Here is a 21,972-nt window from a genome sequence, read left to right as displayed (position 1 = left end):
ATTGCACTAGATATAACAGACTGACCCTAGCCCCCCGGCACATAGACTATTGCAGCATAGATACTGTAGGCTGAGAAGGGGGCTAGGGTCACCAACTTAGTACCCTGAGACAAGGCTGAGTATAGCCCACAAAGATCTCCTCCACCGCACAAACCCGAGGGGGTGCAAAATCAGACAGGAAGATCACGTCTGATTCAACCCACTCAAGTGACGCACCCTTCCTAGGGACGGCATGGAAGAGCACTAGAGGCATAAAATACCAGTGGAGAGAGGGGAGCCGGCCAGGCAGAGACAGCAAGGGCGGTTCATTGCCATTCACCTTCGCACCCCTGGGCCAGACTACACTCAATCATAGGACCTACTGAAGAGATGAGTTTTCAGTAAAGACTTAAAGGTCGAGACCGAGTCTGCATCTCTCACATGGATAGGCAGACCGTTCTATAAAAATTGAGCGCTATAGGAGAAAACCCTGCCTCCAGCAGTTTGCTTATAAATTCTAGGGACAATAAGGAGGCCTGCATCTTGTGACCGTGGCGTACGTGTAGGAATGTACGGCAGGACAAAATCGGAAAGATAGGCAGGAGCAGGTCCATGTAATGCTTTATAGGTTAGCAGTAAAACCTTGAAATCAGCCCTAGCCTTAACAGGAAACCAGTGTAGAGAGGCTAGCACTGGAGTAATATGATACAATAGCAGCCGTGTTAAGCACTAACTGAAGTTTATTTAGTTCTTTATCCGGGTAGCCGGAGAGTAGAAAAATGATTGCTAAGTTCGTCAAAAGACAGATCAGGGTCCAGAGGTCCTTCACAGTTTTATTTGAGACGACTGTACAACCATCAAGATGAATTGTCAGATCCAACAGCAGATCTTTTTGTTTCTTGAAACCTAGAACTAGCATTTCTGTTTTGTCCGAGTTTAAAAGTAAAACATTTGCCTCCATCCACTTCCTTATGTCTGAAATACAAGCTTCCAGGGTAGGAAATTTTGGGCCTTCACCATGTTTCATCAAAATGTACAGCTGTGTATTGTCCACATAGTAGTGAAAGTTGACAGTGTGTTTCCGAATGACTTCACCAAGAGTCATAAGAATATATAGTGAAAACAATAGTGGTCCTAAAACGGAAACTTGGGGAACGCTGAAATGTACAATTGATTTGTCAGAGGACAAACCATCCACAGAGACACACTGATATCTTTCTGACAGATGAGATCTAAACCAGGCAAGAACTTGTCCGTGTAGACCAATTAGGGTTTCTAATCTCTCCAAAAGAATGTGGTGATCGATGGTGTCAAAAGCAGCACTAATGTCTCGGAGCACGAGGACATATGCAGAGCCTTGATCTGACGCCATTAAAAGGTAGTTTACCACCTTCACGAGGGCAGTCTCAGTGCTATGACAGGGTCTAAAACCAGACTGAAGCGTTTGGAAAACATTATTTGTCTTCAGGAAGGCAGTGAGTTGCTGCGCAAAAGCTTTTTAGATATTTTTTGAGAGGAATGGGAGATTCAATACAGGCCAATAGTTTCTTAATTTTCGTGGTCAAGGTTCGGCTTCATCAAGAGGCTTTATTACTGCCACTTTTAATGAGTTTGGTAGACATCCTGTGGATAGGGAATGATTTATTATGTTCAACATAGAAGGGCTAAGTTCAGCAGTTCAGTTTCGGTATTACCAAATATCCCGGTATGGCACAAGGTCCATATGAAGGTATGACAATCTGCATACATACCACCCAAGCCTACACTGCATCACCCTGCTCCAGAGGAGATAAATAACCACCCTTTTCCAGGGTACCTTCTCTCTCTCCCTCTCTTTCTCGGGGGTCATGTGTCAAGGGCATACACACAGTACAAGCCAGCCCATATATTGCGCAAAGATCCCTAGACACAGCAGACTAGAAATAAGACACTCTGGGAAAAGGGAGTGATCGGCAGTTCAGTGGTGATGTCCAGTGATATGTTGGGATTTGTGCTGTAGCAGTGGTCAGAGCAAGATGGTGGTAAATGCAGGCACAGTTGTGAATTTTGAGTTTATTGTTTGAATTCACCCCCGGTCAAAGGTAAAGCACATGCTCAGAGTCTGATATCAACTAGAAGGGATTATGTATACTACACTCTATAATCCATAAAAGGACAAAATACCTGAGGCACTAGTTACGCCTCCACAAATTCCAAAAGGATGAAAATATTTACAATGCTGACTGTCAGTGTGCTCATTGTTTGCAACATAAAAGCTGTTTCCTCTGTTTTTTGATCTTGTATCTTTCTCAAGGTCAGACATCTCCTCATGGGGAGACAACAGTAACAGTGTTATGATGAAAATAAGTCTAGATCTTCTCCTTAGCCAAACACACAGAAAGTTTTTTTGCATCCAGGCCCAACCTTGGTCGAACACAAAACATCAATATATATATATTTTTGTCTTTACAAAAAGCTTGTTTACTTCTCTGTTTTTAGAGCTTTTTATGTTCTTCAGTTCATTCATTTGGGTAGACTCATGTTCATGACATGGTTCTTCTTATCTTTTTTTCTCTCATTAGCAGTAATGGTTGCATTTCAGTTCCAGGGAATATTCTCCAGTTTCTGATAGGTGGGCATTAGTCTTAACACTGTTAAAGGACATTGATTCTTTGGTCCTCTGCTAAGATACTGTATTGGATTGGCCCTAAAACCCACAGGCTTACCAATAATACAAATGACAAAACATGAAAACGCCTCAATCAGACAATTAGCAAACCCAGTCATTTCATTTCACTGCCCATTTTACACTATTAATTCCCCAGTTTGGGCCAGACGAACCCCTTTCACCTAGATCTGCTCCATTCACTAACACCAGCACATTAATAATGATTAGAGGCTGCCATTTCCACCAGGGCTCTCAGGAGAGAAGTGCAGGGAAAGAAATGCTATCTTGCCATGATGATATTTGAGGAAAAGGTTACTGTTATTGCACAAGACAGAACAGGGAAATGGAAAGGGGCGTCACCAAGCTCTCTACTAAGGAACAAGCTAATAAGATGGTCACAGCTGGTATTTTCTGAATGAAATAAATACAAAGGTCACTGGTCTGAGCCAACCGTGTGAGGCTTCATTGCCCAAAAAACATTTCCATTCTGATGTTGTAAGATTTCTTTTTATTTTAACTATATTTAACAAGGCAAGTCTGTCAAGAACAAGTTCTTATTTTCAATGACGGCCTAGGAACAGTGGGTTAACAGTCTTGTTCAGGGGCAGTACGACAGATTTGTACCTTGTCAGCTCAGGGATTCAATCTTGCAACCTTCGGTTACTAGTCCAACGCTCTAACCACTAGGCTACCCTGCCGCCCAAAGATGGTGTCCTATGAAGCTTTTGGCGTTGCTGTCCAGTCAGTTATTTCTGGGTAGAATATATGACACATAATCCTAATGGTTCTCAAAACAATCAGAGAAATATATTTATTTTCAATTGCTCAATTACTGCCAGGACACAGTGACTTTTTATGAAAATAGTCTAAGGCTAAGGTCTAAGTGCCCCAATTTGACAACACAAAAAAAGTGTCACTATGTCCAAGATACCATAATACTCCTAAATCCCTAATTGGCCGGCGAAAATGAATGCACACAATACAACCACAAAACCGAGAACAAATGCTGGTCCGGCTATTTGAAGAGAGGCGGTTTATTTTGATAACAGGGCTGCGTTGTGAAAATGTCATCCTGTTAAAAACACAGGGGTTGAGAGGAAGTTTCATTCAGCATCCAGATGGCTTTGGAATCACACCCACTGCTCTCATTTGCTTTTTAATTATCCCTGGACAGCAACACCCTCAGGCCAAAGGCTGCTGCACTCATTCACTATGGTCACCCTGCTAAGATAGGCATCATTCTGGCTAACAGTGGAATAATGTTATCCCTCGCCCATGTTTTTATAACTAAAGAACATGTGTTGTGCCTTTTTGGACACAAAGGTCAGTTCAAAGACTATACCTGGAAATTGGTATTTAAGTAGTGCATGTTCTTTGAAGTAGAAATAATATACCTTTTCAAGGATGTTCCTGGGTGGGAAGTTCACTGATTCATCAGATGGTGTTGATGTTTCAGAGGAGGACGCAGGAGAATAATGCTAGGTTAGAATGAGGCTGTCTTTACCCTCCATCGATGAACCAATCATCCCTTTCAGTGTATGCTGTGCTGCTCTGCAGTTTGTTCCAAACAAGCGAAGTCCACCATGTTATTTGTCTTCTGTCACTAGGGTCAATTGGACTTCGGGGCGCAACAGATCTTTATGGACTCAGAGAGGAGGCTGGGAATTGAGGAAACAACATTCCTGTTACTGCTCTATTGCGATGAAAGAGATGTCTATGTACAGTTGAAGTCGGAAGTTTACATACACTTAGGTTGGAGTCATTAAAACTTGTTTTTCAACCACTCCACAAATGTCTTGTTAACAAACTATAGTTTTGGCAAGTCGGTTAGGACATCTACTTTGTGCATGACACAAGTCATTTTTCCAACAATTGTTCACAGACAGATTATTTCACTTATAATTAATTCACTGTATCACAATTCCAGTGGGTCAGAAGTTTACATACGCTAAATTGACTGTGCCTTTAAACAGCTTGGAAAATTCAAGAAAATTATGTAATGGCTTCTGATAAGCTAATTGACATAATTTTAGTCAATTGGAGGTGTACCTGTGGATGTATTTCAAGGCCTACCATCAAACTCAGTGCCTCTTTGCTTGACATCATGGGAAAATCAAAAGAAATCAACCAAGACCTCAGAAAAAAATTGTAGGCCTCTACAAGTCTGGTTCATCCTTGGGAGTAATTTCCAAATGCCTGAAGGTACCACGTTCATCTGTACAAACAATAGTACGCAAGTATAAACACCATGGGACCAAACAGCCGTCATACCGCTCAGGAAGGAGAGACGTTTTGTCTCCTGGAGATGAACGTACTTTGGTGCGAAAAGTGAAAATCAATCCCAGAACAACAGCAAAGGACCTTGTGAAGATGCTGGAGGGAACAGGTACAAAAGTATCTATATCCACAGTATAACGAGTCCTATATCGACATAATCTGAAAGGCCGCTCAGCAAGGAAGAAGCCACTGCTCCAAATCCGCCATAAAAAACCTAGACTATGGTTCGCAACTGCACATGGGGACAAAAAAATCGTACTTTTTGGAGAAATGTCCTCTGGTCTGATGAAACAAAAATAGAACTGTTTGGCCATAATGACCATCGTTATGTTTGGAGGATAAAGGGGGAGGCTTGCAAGCCGAAGAACACCATCCTAGCCGTGAAGCATGCGGGTGGCAGCATCATGTTGTGGAGGTGCTTTGCTGCAGGAGGGACTGGTGCACTTCACAAAATAGATGGCTTCATGAGGAAGGAAAATTATGTGGATATATTGAAGCAACATCTCTCAAGACATCAGTCAGGAAGTTAAAGCTTGGTCGCAAATGGGTCTTCCAAATGGACAATGACCGCAAGCATACTTCAATCCTATAGAAAATTTGTGGGCAGAACTGAAAAAGCGTGTGCAAGCAAGGAAGCCTACAAACCTGACTCAGTTACACCAGCTCTGTCAGGAGGAATGGGCCAAAATTCACCCAACTTATTGTGGGAAGCTTGTGGAAGGCTACCTGAAACGTTTGACCCAAGTTAAACAATTTTAAAGACAATGCTACCAAATACTAATTGAGTGTATGTAAACTTCTGACCCACTGGGAATGTGATGAAAGAAATAAAAGCTGAAATAAATTATTCTCTCTACTATTATTCTGACATTTCACATTCTTAAAATAAAGCGGTGATCCTAACTGACCTATGACAGGGAATTTTTACTAGGATTAAATGTCAGGAATTGTGAAAAACTGAGTTTAAATGTATTTGGCTAAGGTGTATGTAAACTTCCGACTTCAACTGTACTTACTCAACAGTATATAGTAATTTAACGCTTTTCTGAGCCTTTGACCACATCATCAAATGAGGTTTGACTTAGAGGGAAGCAGAAATAAGGAAGGTAATCAATATAACTCTTACTCTGATTGGTTAGTGTCAGCCATACAATATGAAATGCTTTGAGACCTACTGAGAGCAGCTAGTTTGAAATCATTAGTATTAGTATAATTTCTCACCAAGGCTCCCTCACTATCAGCCCCATCACCTCACACCAGGTTTACATCCCTCTGTGCATATATCTATCCATACGTATGGAGGAATGAGCCCAAGCACACTGCCACATACAGCCCATCCATCCGTAGCCCATCTCCATAGGCCAGAGATGGATGGAAGTCAGCAGATTGTTGCAGCCTTAACCAATTTATCCAGGAATGCCGTGACATCTATTTCTAATAACATCTGCGTTCCCTGAGAATCAGCCTAACACACTCTGACAGACACGTGTCAATACCTTGCTTGTGCGATTTCTACTCTCCTAAGCCCAACTGCAAATTAAAGAATGAGAAAAAAAGTTGCTCAATGATATTGTAAATGGGGTAAATGGACATATGAACAACAGATACAATACATCTACAGTATGGACAGTAAAGTTGTAATTAGTTATTGTGATGATTAAAGAGCATTATTTCATCAAACTGGGTAGAAATTTGGCCTTGTAGCTCAATAAAAAGAGCAGACTAATCAACATTTCATAATCGTTTTGATATCAAGTGAACCGGTAGCAGTGGTGTGTATTCATGGATGCCATGGGAAGCCAGGCTTCCCCACAAAATGAAGGAAAAAAACACAAAAAAAACTCAAAATAATTTATCTTTCGTCTCTCTGTGTTTTATACATTTCCTTCAATTCGCTGAATGTATCTCACCGGGGAAAGTATCCGAGCGAACGAAACAGCACCTCTTTGTCTCAGTATGTGTAGCGTATCTACCTGACGCCATCTGGTCAGAAAGAGTATGACATTGTTGCCACCTGTAGCATTGAATGCAAGAGAAGCCAGCGAGCATTTGGCCTCCCTTGATAATTAAACAAAAATAACCAATCATCGTTGAGCTAAACTGAGTGAGCTAAGCTGTGAATAGTCCTGGCGCACCAAAAGAAATTGTCAGGGGAAACCAGTTTGGATTTGGCTTCAGACCAACCACATCACAAACGTCAACAACAAGTTGAATTAGTGCATTTCGTTGTGTTGTTGCCCTTCAGTGGCTAGCCAGCTATCTAAAATCGTCCCTTTCCTAAATTAGCCATGGATGGAGATAGGGATTTGGACTTATGGTTTTACTAAATTCTCTGTACTGGCCAATGATTATACGGCGTTTCTGATCCAACCATAAATTCAGACATTGTGCCCCTGGCCAGAGATGATGGAAGTTCAACATGTAGCTAGATATAGTATGCTAATGTTAACTAGCTGGCCTTGCGCATCGTTGCCCATGAAAGGAACTTAGGCTAGCGAGCAAATATTTTAGACTAGGACAACAAAATCCCAAAGTGTGTACTGTACGGCAGAGTCATAGACCGTTTCGACAACATGAATGAGGACGATGGTATTGGCGTTTCTCTACAAGTACGGTGAGTCAACATGTTTTTTTCTACTTGCACAGATGCACACACACACACACACACACACACACACACAGAAATCAGAACCATGGACAGCCCCATCATATTTAGCTTACGTTGATTGGACTACGTTGCCTGGATCGTTGATTGGACTTACGTTGATTAGATCATTTTTGGTATGTTTTAGTTGTCACTGTATTAGACTAAGCATAGGTGATTAGATGATGGTGAAATGGTGCTGGAATAGTGGAGGCAGCTCCTGTTTTCTTTGCAACTTGAGGTAACTCTCAGTGGTTCTAAATCAATAGTTGTTTAGTAGTGCGAAAAATGGCGGAAACATTACCTTGCTTGACCATGTTTGTAGGTCATGTAACTGTTTGTTACATGCAATATGTTTTGTGGACTTCACCGGACAGATGTTTCTCTATGGTTTTGTAATGAAACAAAGGTGCGGTTGAATTTATTCAGCCACTGTATCTTCTTATTGTCTCGGCCTTAGGCCTATACACTACAGGTCAAAAGTTTGGGGTCACTTAGAAATGTCCTTGTTTTTGAAAGAAAATAACATTTTTTTGTCCATTAAAATAACATCAAAGAAATACAGTGTAGACATTGTTAATGTTGTAAATGATTATTGTAGCTGGAAACAACAGATTTTTTATGGAATATCTAAATAGGCGTACAGAGGCCCATTATCAGCAACCATCACTCCGGTGGTCCAATGGCACGTTGTGTTAGCTAATCCAAGTTTATCATTTTAAAAGTCTAATTGATCATTAGAAAAACCTTTTGCAATTATGTTAGCACAGCTGAAAACTGTTGTGCTGATTAAAGAAGCAATAAAACTGGCCTTCTTTAGACTAGTTGAGTGTCTGGAGCATCAGCATTTGTGGGTTCGATTACAGGCTCAAAATGGCCAGAAACAAGGAACTTTCTTCTGAAACTTGTCAGTCTATTCTTGTTCTGAGAAATGAAGGCTATTCCATGCCAGAAATTGCCAAGAAACTGAAGATCTCGTACAACGCTGTGTACTACTCCCTTCACAGAACAGCACATAATGGCTGGAGGACAAGTGCATTAGAGTGTCTAGTTTGAGAAACAGAGGCCTCACAAGTCCTCAACTGGCAGCTTTATTAAATAGTACCCGCAAAACACCAGTCTCAACGTCAACAGTGAAGAGGAGACTCCAGGATGCTGGCCTTCTGGGCAACTGTTTCCTGCTACAATAGTCATTTACAACATTAACAATATCTACACTGTATTTCTGATCAATTTTATGTTATTTTAATGGACACATTTTTTTGCTTTTCTTTAAAAAAATAAGGACATTTCTAAGAGAACCCAAACTTTTGAACGGTAGTGTATATCAGGGCGTCCAAGGCATATGAACTAACAAGTTATAGACCAAACAACACAATTATCACGACACATAGGTTGTAAAATGGCTTCCCCAGTGATTTACCCATGCACCGCTACTGACAGGTAGACACATGGGACTAAACCAGTTAGTTAATGACCATACTGGGACTTTCTCCTTTAACAAGATCTATGAATGAAATGAAAAGTGTTTTAAAATTAGAGTCTGCACATTTCCATTCAAAACGGGAAGAAAAAGTTATATGTTGATCCTCCTTATTCTATCCATTTCCAAAGCAAAATACATCTCTGGGTCATACTTTTTTTGATCAGATTATATGAAAATCACAGCTCTGGTCAAAGCACATTTAATCACTTTTTTCTCTCTCTTCCTTTACGGTTCTCATTATTGTTGTATAACACATTTGAGATCAGTCTCAACACTTCCTGCCTCTGAAAAGCTCTTTATTCATTCAGTCCAGAGCCAGCCCCATGCTCTGACTTTCCCCTGACTCGGCAAGGCCGTATGAAATAACACTGTTTCAATTTAGACCGCTCATCCAATAACGAGATGGAGTTCAAAAGGTGCTTAATGTCACCTGCCACTCAAGAGACTTGGCAGGAAAACTGACAAGAATGGAGCGCAAAATGGTGGCCGGGTGTGGACACTGTCTGCTGAACTAGCAAGAGTGCTTTTCAATGAAACATCTTAAAAGACAGTTTGTGGATTCACTGCAGTCTTGCAGGACTAACATTTTTTCACTACTTCAGTGGTGGTCTAAGCTACTATACTCTTGATTGGTCTGATAAAATGTAAGTCTTATCAACAACAACAAAAACGACAACACTACAGTGCAAACACGGATAGGTATGGATAAGTATGAACTACAGACGTTGTACATTAAAAATACAAGTGCATTCAAATGATCAGGCACAGTATGTAATGCATAATATAGTCCTTATATATCCAAATGGATGGCCCATTATACAGTATATTTTAGGTGTGCACCACATTTCAAGGGAGCCATACTTCTAGCGTGACTCAGCTCCTAAAGGCCCATCATTCTCTTTTGTCGCTGATAAATCAGAGCTCGTAATCAGTGCAGAAATATGCATGAGTCGTGCTCCAAGTGCTTCTGGAGGTGTAACTCTTCACAATGGAACAGACCTCAGATCTGCCACAAATCCTGGCCAGAAGTCAGCAAGTTGTTAGGTGGTGAAGAAATAATTGCATGAATTTTTTTGACATGAGAAATAATGCAAAAAGAATATGTTAGGCACCTGACCCACTTCTTTAGCATTCAACAAACAACCTAATGTATTTTCTCTCATTCATTTACAAGGGCTTAAAGATGGGATGTCAGAATGTGAACAATTATGGAAAACTATAAATGTTTGACCAATTTGGACAAGGGTATGAGCATGTCAGGGACCTGAGATGAATGCCTTTTCAATTTGGCATCTCTTAGTGGCTGCCAGGTTCTCTCTCCCTGCGGTAAAGTGCCATTTCTCCTCGTACTAATTGAATACTCCCCCCGTTCCCTCCACACCATCATGTATTGCTCATCTATCATTGTTTGTAGGGAGCCAGTGTGGTGTCCTTTCCCCTGACTTTGAGAGAGCACTTCATCTTATTTGTTTGTTCCCTGACACGGCCATGATGCACTCGACCAGGCTGGCCATTTAGAAGCTGGGTAGCGTTCAAGAATGGAATACTTTATCATACAACACAACCAAGTGGGGTAGCTTTGCAAGAGGACTATCTATAGAGGTTATTTGTCACACGAGTAAACAAAAACCATACATCATGGATTCGCTTTGGAAACTATAGTTTACTGATAGTATTGGTACTTGTAACAAACAAAATTGTAACAGATGGTCATATGGAGAACAGTATTTCCAAGAGTACTTATTCATAAATTGATGCAATCAATAGTCTAGCCAATGCCAGAGACTATCCAAAACACACAAAATCCTTAAAATCAGTCCAAAATATCAACTGAAAACCAGCAGACACTGCAGGCCTTAAAGACTGAAGCTCCTGTGCTGTAATATTAAAGTCACTGCAGCCCCAACATGAGCACACAAGCAGAACCCCTAGGGACCCTGACAACACAGTGTAAATCTGATGAATATTTAAAGAGGAGAATCAGGGGGTGGTGAGGACTGGAGGTTTCTGGGGGAGTATGGTTCTGTGTAATAAACCTTAGGTATAGTAGAGCGATATGGAAGGACATGATTTCCCTAGATATGAGGTAACATTTATTTGCAGTGCATTTGCCATCACAGAGCCTTCAATTAGATGCAAGTCAGTCTATGGTTAATCTAACTACCTGCAGCCCCCGTCTGACATCGATCCCCCCGCAGTGCAAACTCTGACCGATAAAAACAGAATGAGAGGTAGGTGATTTCAATATGGCCCCCGGCGCTGTTTCAGAAGCCACTTCACGCAATTTTGTACCTTCACTCAAAGCTATTTTTCTATGAATTAACTAATGTAGAAGACAAACAACAAGACTCCATATGCTATCAACATATTGGTCCAGCTCTAGATTGTTGATTCATATTAGCTTTGATTGTCCTGATAAGGACTAGAGGTCCCACTTATCTCATTTATAATGATGACCCTTATAGGGCTAATGATGATTTTGTTATCACATCGGGGTCACCAAACTGTTGTGGGGAAAACCTTGATATCTAACAAAACCTTTTTTAGTTTTAGCTATGTACAGTATGCCCTTGGTGTGCCAAAACCAGCATGTCAACCACATAAACTAAAGTATTGACAAAGCACTGGGTATTGTGATGATAGCCTGGCGTCTTTTACTACCACTGTGAAAGAGCCCAGCATGATAAAGCACTGTGTAACCTTCCTGTAGCTTAAAACCCACAAATATTTTTATGTTTTTTTTGCCCATTTCCAGTTCAATTGAGGCTCTAGCTTCAGGTCCCTCACATGGGAAGTGTATTCAGTCTCTCTCTTTTTTTCTCTCTCTCTGATGATATTCATTGTTGCTGCTGGATGATGGTGGTTTTTCAGGGAGCCGTGGTTTGTTTCTCCACCTCACCGGTCGAGTTATACCCCTCATAGGATGGGTTGAGTAGGATGAGCCGTCTCTAATGAAAACCACAGCGCAGCTCTTTGCTCGGAGTCCGTTTGACCTCCAGTCCAGTTTGACCCCTAGCTGTGTCTTACTTTAGATGGTAGCGGGAAATGGGACCCACAACAAGTGCAGCAATATATAGTCCTATAAACACTCTGGTGCGAATTCAGAAGTTCACTGCTGTTTAGAAGAAATGGACAGCAAAAGTAAAACAGTTGCATATTTGAAATGAAATGATTATTTAGTCTAAACAGCATTCAGTTTGACCGGCCATGCATGCATCTTCATTTTGAATTCAAATCAACATCTGTTCGGTACAGTAATTTAGATTTAGTTTAATTTGTGTGCTTGGATAGACCGATGCAGGGATATGACAACTCTCTTCAATTTTAAATGTTTGTAAATAATGACTAGGCTTAGTATTTTCAGGCAAGTCATTCCAATTAAAATGTGTATGCTTATACAAGCACAGAGAGAGACAATGCTGATAACAATCTCTCTTAAATGACAGAAAGCAGATCTGGGTAAGATCCAGGCTCTCTATATTCTGACAGGGGTAAACCGGGGACTTTGCTAAGGTTATATGCTTAGGCAATTGGCATTTGAAAATCTGTCAACCATTTAATTTCATTTGATTTAATTTCCATAATGCTCAGACAAGTGAAATGTCCTATTTAAATATCAACTCAAAACCCTCTAGAATAATTGTGTCCTACTTAGCCCCCCCCCCCCAATAAATAAGTCAATGACAAAGTAGAAAAAAATGTCTATATACAGTGTGTGCAAAAGGCATGAGGAGGTAGGCAATAAATAGGCCATAGGAGTGAATAATTACAATTTAGCAGATTAACACTGGAGTGATAAATGAGCAAATGATGATGTGCAAGTAGAAATACTGGTGTGCAAAAGAGCAGAAAAGTAAATAAAATAAAAATAGTATGGGGATGAGGTAGGTAGATTGGGTGGGCAATTTACAGATGGACTATGTACAGCTGTAGCGATCGGTTAGCAGCTCAGGTAGCTGATGTTTAAAGTTGGTGAGGGAAATAAAAGTCTCCAACTTCAGCGATTTTTGCAATTCGTTCCAGTCACTGGCAGCAGAGAACTGGAAGGAAAGGCGGCCAAATGAGGTGTTGGCTTTGGGGATGATCAGTGAGATATACCTGCTGGAACGTGTGCTACGGGTGGGTGTTGTTATCGTGACCAGTGAACTGAGGTAAGGCGGAGCTTAACCTAGCATAGACTTATAGATGACCTGGAGCCAGTGGGTCTGGCGACAAATATGTAGCGAGGGCCAGCCGACTAGAGCATACAGGTCGCAGTGGTGGGTGGTATAAGGTGATTTGGTAACAAAACGGATGGCACTGTGATAGACTGCATCCAGTTTGCTGAGTAGAGTAATGGAAGCTATTTTGTAGATGACATCGCCGAAGTCGAGGATCGGTAGGATAGTCAGTTTTACTAGGGTAAGTTTGGCGGCGTGAGTGAAGGAGGCTTTGTTGCGAAATAGAAAGCCGATTCTAGATTTGATTTTGGATTGGAGATGTTTAATATGTGTCTGGAAGGAGAGTTTACAGTCTAACCAGACACCTAGGTATTTCTAGTTGTCCACATATTCTAGGTCGGAACTGTCCAGGATGGTGATGCTAGCCAGGCGGGCAGGTGCGGGCAGCGAACGGTTGAAAAGCATGCATTTGGTTTTACTAGCGTTTAAGAGCAGTTGGAGGCCATGGAAGGAGTGTTGTATGGCATTGAAGCTCATTTGGAGGTTTGTTAGCACAGTGTCCAAGGAAGGGCCAGAAGTATACAGAATGGTGTCGTCTACGTAGAGGTGGATCAGGGAAACGCCCGCAGCAAGAGCGACATCATTGATATATAGAGAGAAAAGAGTCGGCCCGAGAATTGAACCCTGTGGTACCCCCATAGAGACTGCCAGAGGTCCGGACAACATGCCCTCCGATTTGACACACTCTGTCTGCAAAGTAGTTGGTGAACCAGAAAAACCAAGGCTATTGAGTCTGCCGATAAGAATACGGTGATTGACAGAGTCGAAAGCCTTGGCCAGGTTGATGAAGATGGCTGCACAGTACTGTCTTTTATCGATGGCGGTTATGATATCGTTTAGTACCTTGAGCGTGGCTGAGGTGCACCCGTGACCGGCTCAGAAACTGGATTGCACAGCGGAGAAGGTACGGTGGGATTCGAAATGGTCAGTGATCTGTTTATTAACTTGGCTTTCGAAGACTTTAGATAGGCAGGATGGAAATAGGTCTGTAACAGTTTGGGTCTAGGGTGTCACCCCCTTTGAAGAGTGGGATGACCGCGGCAGCTTTCCAATCTTTAGGGATCTCGGACGATACGAAAGAGAGGTTGAACAGGCTGGTAATAGGGGTTGCAACAATGGCGGCGGATAGTTTTAGAAATGGAGGGTTCAGATTGTCTAGCCCAGCTGATTTGTACGAGTCCAGGTTTTGCAGCTCTTTCAGAACATCTGCTATCTGGATTTGGGTGAAGGAGAAGCTGGGGAGGCTTGGGCGAGTAGCTGTGGGGGGCGGAGCTGTTGGCCGGGGTTGGAGTAGACAGGAGGAAAGCATGGCCAGCCGTTGAGAAATGCTTATTGAAATGTTCTATTATCATGGATTTATCGGTGGTGACCGTGTTACCTAGCCTCAGTGCAGTGGGCAGCTGGGAGGAGGTGCTCTTGTTCTCCATGGACCTTCCAGTGTCCCAAAACTTTTTGGAGTTAGAGCTACAGGATGCAAATTTCTGCTTGAAAAAGCTAGCCTTTGCTTTCCTGACTGACTGTGTGTATTGGTTCCTGACTTCCCTGAACAGTTGCATATCGCGGGGACTTTTCGATGCTATTGCAGTCCGCCACAGGATGTTTTTGTGCTGGTCAAGGGCAGTCAGGTCTGGAGTGAACCCAGGGCTATATCTGTTTTTAGTTCTGCATTTTCTGAACGGGTCATGCTTATCTAAGATGGTGAGGAAATTACTTTTAAAGAATGACCAGGCATCCTCGACTGACGGGATGAGGTCAATATCCTTCCAGGATACCCGGGCCAGGTCGATTAGAAAGGCCTGCTCGCAGAAGTGTTTTAGGGAGCGTTTGACAGTGATGAGGGGTGGTCGTTTGACCGCAGTAATTTAGTTTGCTAGCCGGGAGATGCGCCTGGCTCACAGCTAACTGGTGCTAGCTTCGGGGCAGCGGCGTTAGCCACTATGGCCACTCAGTAGCAGCGGTGATCTGGTGCCAAGGTCCAGAGCTTACGGAGAGGATCCAGTGGATTAGTGGGTTCTAGGCGTGTTTGGGTGGAGTCCGGGTGAACAACTGAGTAGGCCGGGAGGTGGGCCTCAGGGATAGCTTTGGTACTAGGTAACTTGGTGGGTGCTAGCTAGCTGTGAAGATCAGGAATAATGGTCCTGGGATTACGGCAGGAATCCGGTGTTGTAGTGGAGAGACAGTCCGATACTAGTAGGCTGGCGAGTATTATCCAGGCTAAAAAAGGGCTGGTATCTGTGCAGAAGGTAAAGGCCGCTAGCAGTGGCTAACAATGACTAAATAGCTTGTAGCTAATTAGCTGGTTAGCTTCTGATGGCTAGTTGGTTCTTGCTATGAGGTCTAAAAATTACAAATAATAGCGATTCCGTATCACATTGGGTGAGGCAGGTTACCGGAAGGTATAATTGAATTAAAATGGAAAAGAGATTAAAAATAACATTGAAATATATACAAAAGTACACGAGAGGACGAACAAAACACGTCTGCACTGCTACGCCATCTTGGAAGAATACAGTATGCTGCCACCACCATGCTTCACTGTGGAGATGGTGTTCTCGGGGTGATGAGAGGTGTTGGATTTGCGCCAGACATAGCATTTTCCTTGATGACCAAAAAGCTACATTTTAGTCTCATCTGACCAGATTACCTACTTCCATGTGTTTGGGGAGTCTCCCACATGCCTTTCGCTTATTTTTTTCTTTAAGCAATGGATTTTTTTCTGGCCACTTTTCCGTAAAGCCCAGCTCTGTGGAGTGTACGGCTTAAAGTGGTCCTATGGACAGATACTCCAATCTCCGCTGTGGAGCTTTGCAGTTCCTTCAGGGTTATCTTTGGTCTCTTTGCTGCCTCTCTGATTAATGCCCTCCTTGCCTGGTCTGTGAGTTTTGGTGGGCGGCCCTCTCTTGACAGGTTTGTTGTGGTGCCATATTCTTTCCATTTTTTAATAATGGATTTAATGGTGCTCCGTGGGATGTTCAAAGTTTCTGATATTTTTTTTATAACCTAACCCTGATCTGTACTTCTCCACAACTGTCCTTGACCTGTTTGGAAAGCTCCTTGATCTTCATGGTGCCCCTTGCTTAGTGGTGTTGCAGACTGGGGCCTTTCAGAACAGGGATATATATATATATATATATATATATATATATATACTAAGATCATGTGACAGATCATGTGACACTTAGATTGCACACAGGTGGACTTTATTTAACTAATTATGTGACTTCTGAAGGTAATTGGTTGCACCAGATGTTATTTAGGGGCTTAATAGCAAAGGGGGTGAATACATATGCCCGCACCACTTTTCCATTTTTCTTTTTGTTAGAATCTTTTGAAACAAGTTCTTTTTTTCATTTCACTTCACCAATGTGGACTATTTTGTGTATGTCCATTACATCCAAAGAAAAATCAATTTACATTACAGGTTGTAATGCAACAAAATAGGGAAAACTCCAAGGGGAATGAATACTTTTGCAAGGCACTGTACCACACTATCTGAAAAGTGTAGTACAGGCTGGTCCAGGGTCTTCTCTTTGTCGGCATGGGCTCATACTGTGTACAAACACCAAAGTTGAGCTACAGTATCATATGAGGCCTACTTAGTCAGAGGGGCAAACAACAACCTAGTCTACGACATAGGCCTATGTCTCATATATTTAAAATCACATGAGCTAATAACATACAGTATATGAACAAAAATATGAAATGACATCATTGACATCCCATGTCGTGTGGACTAGGTATTTCTTGTGTTTCTGTTACTTTACTTTGAACCAGGTTGTGTGTATAAGGATAATATAAATATCACGTGCTTGGGAGCCCACATTTTAGCGGTGTCATTTAGGAACGCAGGAACTGTTGATGTAGGATCTAAATTTGAGCCAGTTTGCTACAGCAGGAAAACAATCCTGCAACAACAGGAAATGTGCATTATTATGTGGGTTATAATTAAAGGACATTTTTGTAGGGAAAATCAAGTCTGAAATTTTTAAGTGGAAATTACAAACTTCAGGAGCCTTTCGAAACATCAAATACACTACAACTTAAAAATGTCCAGGCAAGTTCTCCTGCAACAGGGTGATCAAATTCAGATCCTACATCTGTATAATGTAATATGAAACGCTGCTTAGGCCTAATGCCAGCACATCATTCGCTCTGGCATGAGCATAGTTCGAAGGGAGTCCACATAGTCCTCTGGCAATTCTACGGTTTGGTTTGTTTATCCTAAAATGTTTTATCCACCTCAAAGAAAACAATATAGGACATCATATTCAAGTGACTGATGAAGCTTCGAAGAGAGATTGGGGTGAATTTGGTTGGTAAGTGGTATCTTTACAAAGGTGAGTTTGCCTTAGGTACAGGTATTTACATCAATATGGTAATGTATATTATGGGCCAATGACTCTACACCAGAGGTGTCGAACTAATTTTGTTCCAGGGGCCGCATTCTGGCTTCAACGAGATTTCCTAGCCGTTAAAATTAGCAAAAAACAGTCCTCTATACGTTGTTTTTGGAATTTATAGCTTTCATTTCAGGGACTATTAACGAGTTTGAGACAGTCAAGAAACAGTATGAATGTAGGTCCATTATCATTTTTACAGTTTCAATTTGGTTTTAGTAATTTTGAAAGTATACCGAGTTCGTTCCCCCCCAAAAACAATTTTTTGAATTTATTTCACTCAAATCGCCCCTGGGAGTGATTGGACCTCTTTGCGTATGTTTGACATCCCTACTCTACACCATGTCTCAACAAAGGTGCTGTTATGAAAACTGTAACTATCACATGCTGACGAGTCAGAGGGAGGGAGACAGAGGGAGACGGGGGGGGGGGGGGGGGGTTATGAGAGAAAGAAAAAAGAGTATTGACAACTGGGAGATCAAAAAATGAGGGTGAGGGGAGAATCCCTTAACAAGATATTGAGGTCATCCCCAAAAAATATTTCATTTTCACCTCAGTCACTGTCACCCATTCCAGCAATAATTTCAGCCCATTAGCACTAGTCATATGCAGTCAATCAACCGCTATTAGTAGAAAGCATATACATTTTAGCAATGGCATTTATTATCAATACCTTGAATTTGTGATTTAGTTCAATTTCAGTTCTCTAAAACAAGTGTTTGTGCTACTGTTACAGTATGTGCGCTGATTTGTCACTAATTGACTGTATTCTCCTGGCAGCCAGAGTTACTTCAGAGAGGCCGTTGTGTGGAGTTGCTCATTGCTCAGTGCCGTGCACAGATGTGGTGTAGACAACATTTGCACGTTTGCAAAGTGCTGCGTTGGCATTCCATTTACAGCTAAGGCGCCAGACGGTGTGGTTTCCTGCTAACTATGTCGATAGTGCTGATACTCTACAAGAGAGCTGCAAGACGAAAATAAGAAAACAACTACAGACACGTCAAAGTTCATGGGGGCAAGGGGTAATATCAAACCCTCACTTTACACATGATCTCTGTGTATGCACAACAAAACCTAACTGAATGTACCCAAATCAATCAAACTCCAAATCAAATCACAACATTCTAAAGACTACGTCAATTTTGGTCATGATGATTGGATATCCCTGTGGAGGATAGCAATTGTAATCAAGCCTTTATTATGCTAGAATGGATTGTGACATTTTGGTTGTGACGTCTGATGTTCTATGTTGGGTGTTGAGGGGCTGGGAAGCATACATGCCTGCTCCCTGTCCTGTGAACCATACATCCAGAACCACCTTCTTGGTCAGACGAACAAATGTCTGAAAAGAAAAGGGACAAGCAACAGTTTGAAGAAACCCTGTCGCATCCCAACGTTTTGTGTCTCTCCTGTGCCAGTGGGAGGGAGAAGCTGTCTGTCAGTGGTGAAGAGGTGACCTTGATGAGAAGGGAATGGGGCGTTTGGGGGTGCGTGGGGGGGATTGATGCCAGGCCTTGGCCCGCTGTGGTCTGTCAGACTGTTATCAATACGATTGAGCTCTGACGGTAGGAGGGGGGTGAGCAGGGAAAGGAGAGACATTGACAGAGTAACTGGAATCAGAGGGAAAGGGAGGGAGGGCTGAAGGTAAGGATGGATGGAGGGGAGGAGGTATATGCAGGAGATGGTCCGAGGTCGGGGCGTTGTTTGTTCCCTTGCTGGCTGTCAGCCGGCGGTAATGAAGTTAAATGAGGGCAGCAGCTCCGTAGAGAGAAGTGGAGGGGGGATCACCGCTGGGCAGAAGAAAGGAATGTGGAGGAGAAGGAATGGAGGTGATTGACCGAGGGAGGGAGGAGAGAGGGCGGTGCGGTGCTGGATCAGTCAATCAATAGCCTCTTTTCTCTCCAACTAACCACCTCCACCCCCCCCCCCCCCACGTCTCTCCTGACCTGACAGGGGAGGCTCTTCGTGTGTCTGCATGTGTCACCAGGCTGAAAGGGAAAGTCACCTTCTCCTGTCGTTTAATGGGATTCTTTAACAGAAGAAGCCTCCCTCTCGGGCTCTAATGCAGTTCTCCATGTGCTGGGAGCCAGGTGGTCCAAAGTCAGGGAGGACTTCTCTTTTTAGATCATCTCTCAAATGTAGAGGCACAGCCCACAGACAACTGCAAAGTGGCTAGTGTGCTCATCACGTCAAACCAAGCAGCACTCAGTAAAACAGTATCTGCACTTAATAAGCCCATGTATTACATTGATAAGAAGACCAATATCTCAATATACAATAAACATGTTTATCATACAAAAGAGCCCAAACTCCGAGTGAAGTTTCAAATGTTAACTCAGCGAAGATGTCCAGCTGAATATATCCATTCAATACAGTGCAGTGTCCACTTATACCCTTAGCTCTCGCCCCCCCCCTTCCACAAAAATGTACTTCAGGACTTTTCCATCACCCGTGTTCCTCCGTACGTATCACAGGACTTCTTATTGTCAGGAGTAGGGCTGTTGCAGTGAGGGCTGTTCAAGTATTACCGGCACACAGGCAGTCTTGAGTCATGACCACTGTAAATTTCCATGTGACGTTGAGTTAAGGTAATCTCCTGTTATGCACTCTGGACATGCTTTGGTAGTACACAACTTTCTAACGATCATCAGGTTCTAATGGTCTAGTACTCAGGGCTCTGTTGTCCCTCTAACCACTGACATCAATGCAAATGCAATCTAAAATCACATCAAACATTTTTCATCAAAACAGTATGGTGCTTTTAAAACTCACCTCACCATGATTGATATATTTGAAGTAAGAAGTTCAACAACAGGTTGAGTGGATAGCATGGTCGTTGTGGATGTTGTTTCAAAGCCTAACACAATTAAATGAACAGTGCTTTCGAAGATGATGATTCATTCAAAACACTCATATTCATATTAGAGCTTATGCATATGCATAGGCCTGTTATGAGCCTAAGCCCCCCCCCAAAAAAAAACTGAATTCAAATAATGATTGTGCCATTATACAATGCATAGCCTACCGCATATTATGCATGGCTAGCCTATACAATAAATTTAACAAATTCAGAGTTAGCCTACAATTATAGTGAATTGTATTTGATTTTGAAAAGCCTAGTGATAGGGAATTGTTTTATATTTTCATAACTAATAGGCTGACACATTACTTTTAGCGACAGAATATCTCACCACCATGCATCTCCATCTCCTCCCCTCTCTCCATCATTCCTTTCTCGAGCACGCAGAGAGAGGGGCTGTTAACAGTTTATTGCAGGGGCACAACATTCACTGGGGATGGGGAGGACATGTCGTCGTCGTCGTCGTCGTCCCCCGCCCACACACACATTCTGAAATAGCATTTTTGTCCACCCCAGTTTATCATTGGAATGTGATTCAACACGAGGCAACGGTGTGCTTTAGGACCATGCAGATGCCTCAGAGCAGTTGGGTAGGCTGTTTGGAGTGTTTATCTGACGGGATAAAAAAATATATACAGTTGAAGTCGGAAGTTTACATACACTTAGGTTGGAGTAATTAAAACTCATTTTTCAACCACTCCACACATTTCTTGTTAACTAACTATAGTTTTGGCAAGTCGATTAGGAAATCTACTTTGTGCATGACACAAGTTTTTTTTCCAACAATTGTTTACAGACAGATGTTTTCACTTATAATTCACTGTATCACAATTCCAGTGGGTCAGAAGTTTACATACACTAAGTTGACTGTGCCTTTAAACAGCTTGGAAAATTACAGAAAATTATGTTATGGCTTTAGAAGCTTCTGATAGGCTAATTGTTGTGGGGGTGCTTTGCTGCAAGACGGATTGGTGCACTTCACAAAATAGATGGCATCACGAGGAAGGAAAATGTTGTGGCTATATTGAAGCAACATCTCAAGACATCTGTCAGGATGTTAAAGCTTGGTCGCAAATGGGTCTTCCAAATGGACAATGACCCCAAGCATACTTCCAAAGTTGTGGCAAAATGGCTTAAGGTAAAAAAAAAATCAAGGTATTGGAATGGCCATCACAAAGCCCTGACCTCAATCCCATAGAAAATTTGTGGGCAGAACTGAAAAATTGTGTGCGAGCAAGGAGGCCTACAAACCTGACTCAGTTACACCAGCTCTGTCAGGAGGAATGGGCCAAAAATCACCCAACTTATTGTGGGAAGCTTGTGGAAGGCTACCTGAAACATTTGACCCAAGTTAAACAATTTAAAGGCAATGCTACCAAATACTAATTGAGTGTATGTAAACTTCTGACCCACTGGGAATGTGATGAAAGAAATAAAAGCTGAAATAAATCATTCTCTCTAC

Source organism: Salmo trutta, chromosome 3 (genome assembly GCF_901001165.1).
Source record: "Salmo trutta chromosome 3, fSalTru1.1, whole genome shotgun sequence".
NCBI classification, from domain to species: domain Eukaryota; kingdom Metazoa; phylum Chordata; class Actinopteri; order Salmoniformes; family Salmonidae; genus Salmo; species Salmo trutta.
Note: the sequence above shows the minus strand (reverse complement) of the source record.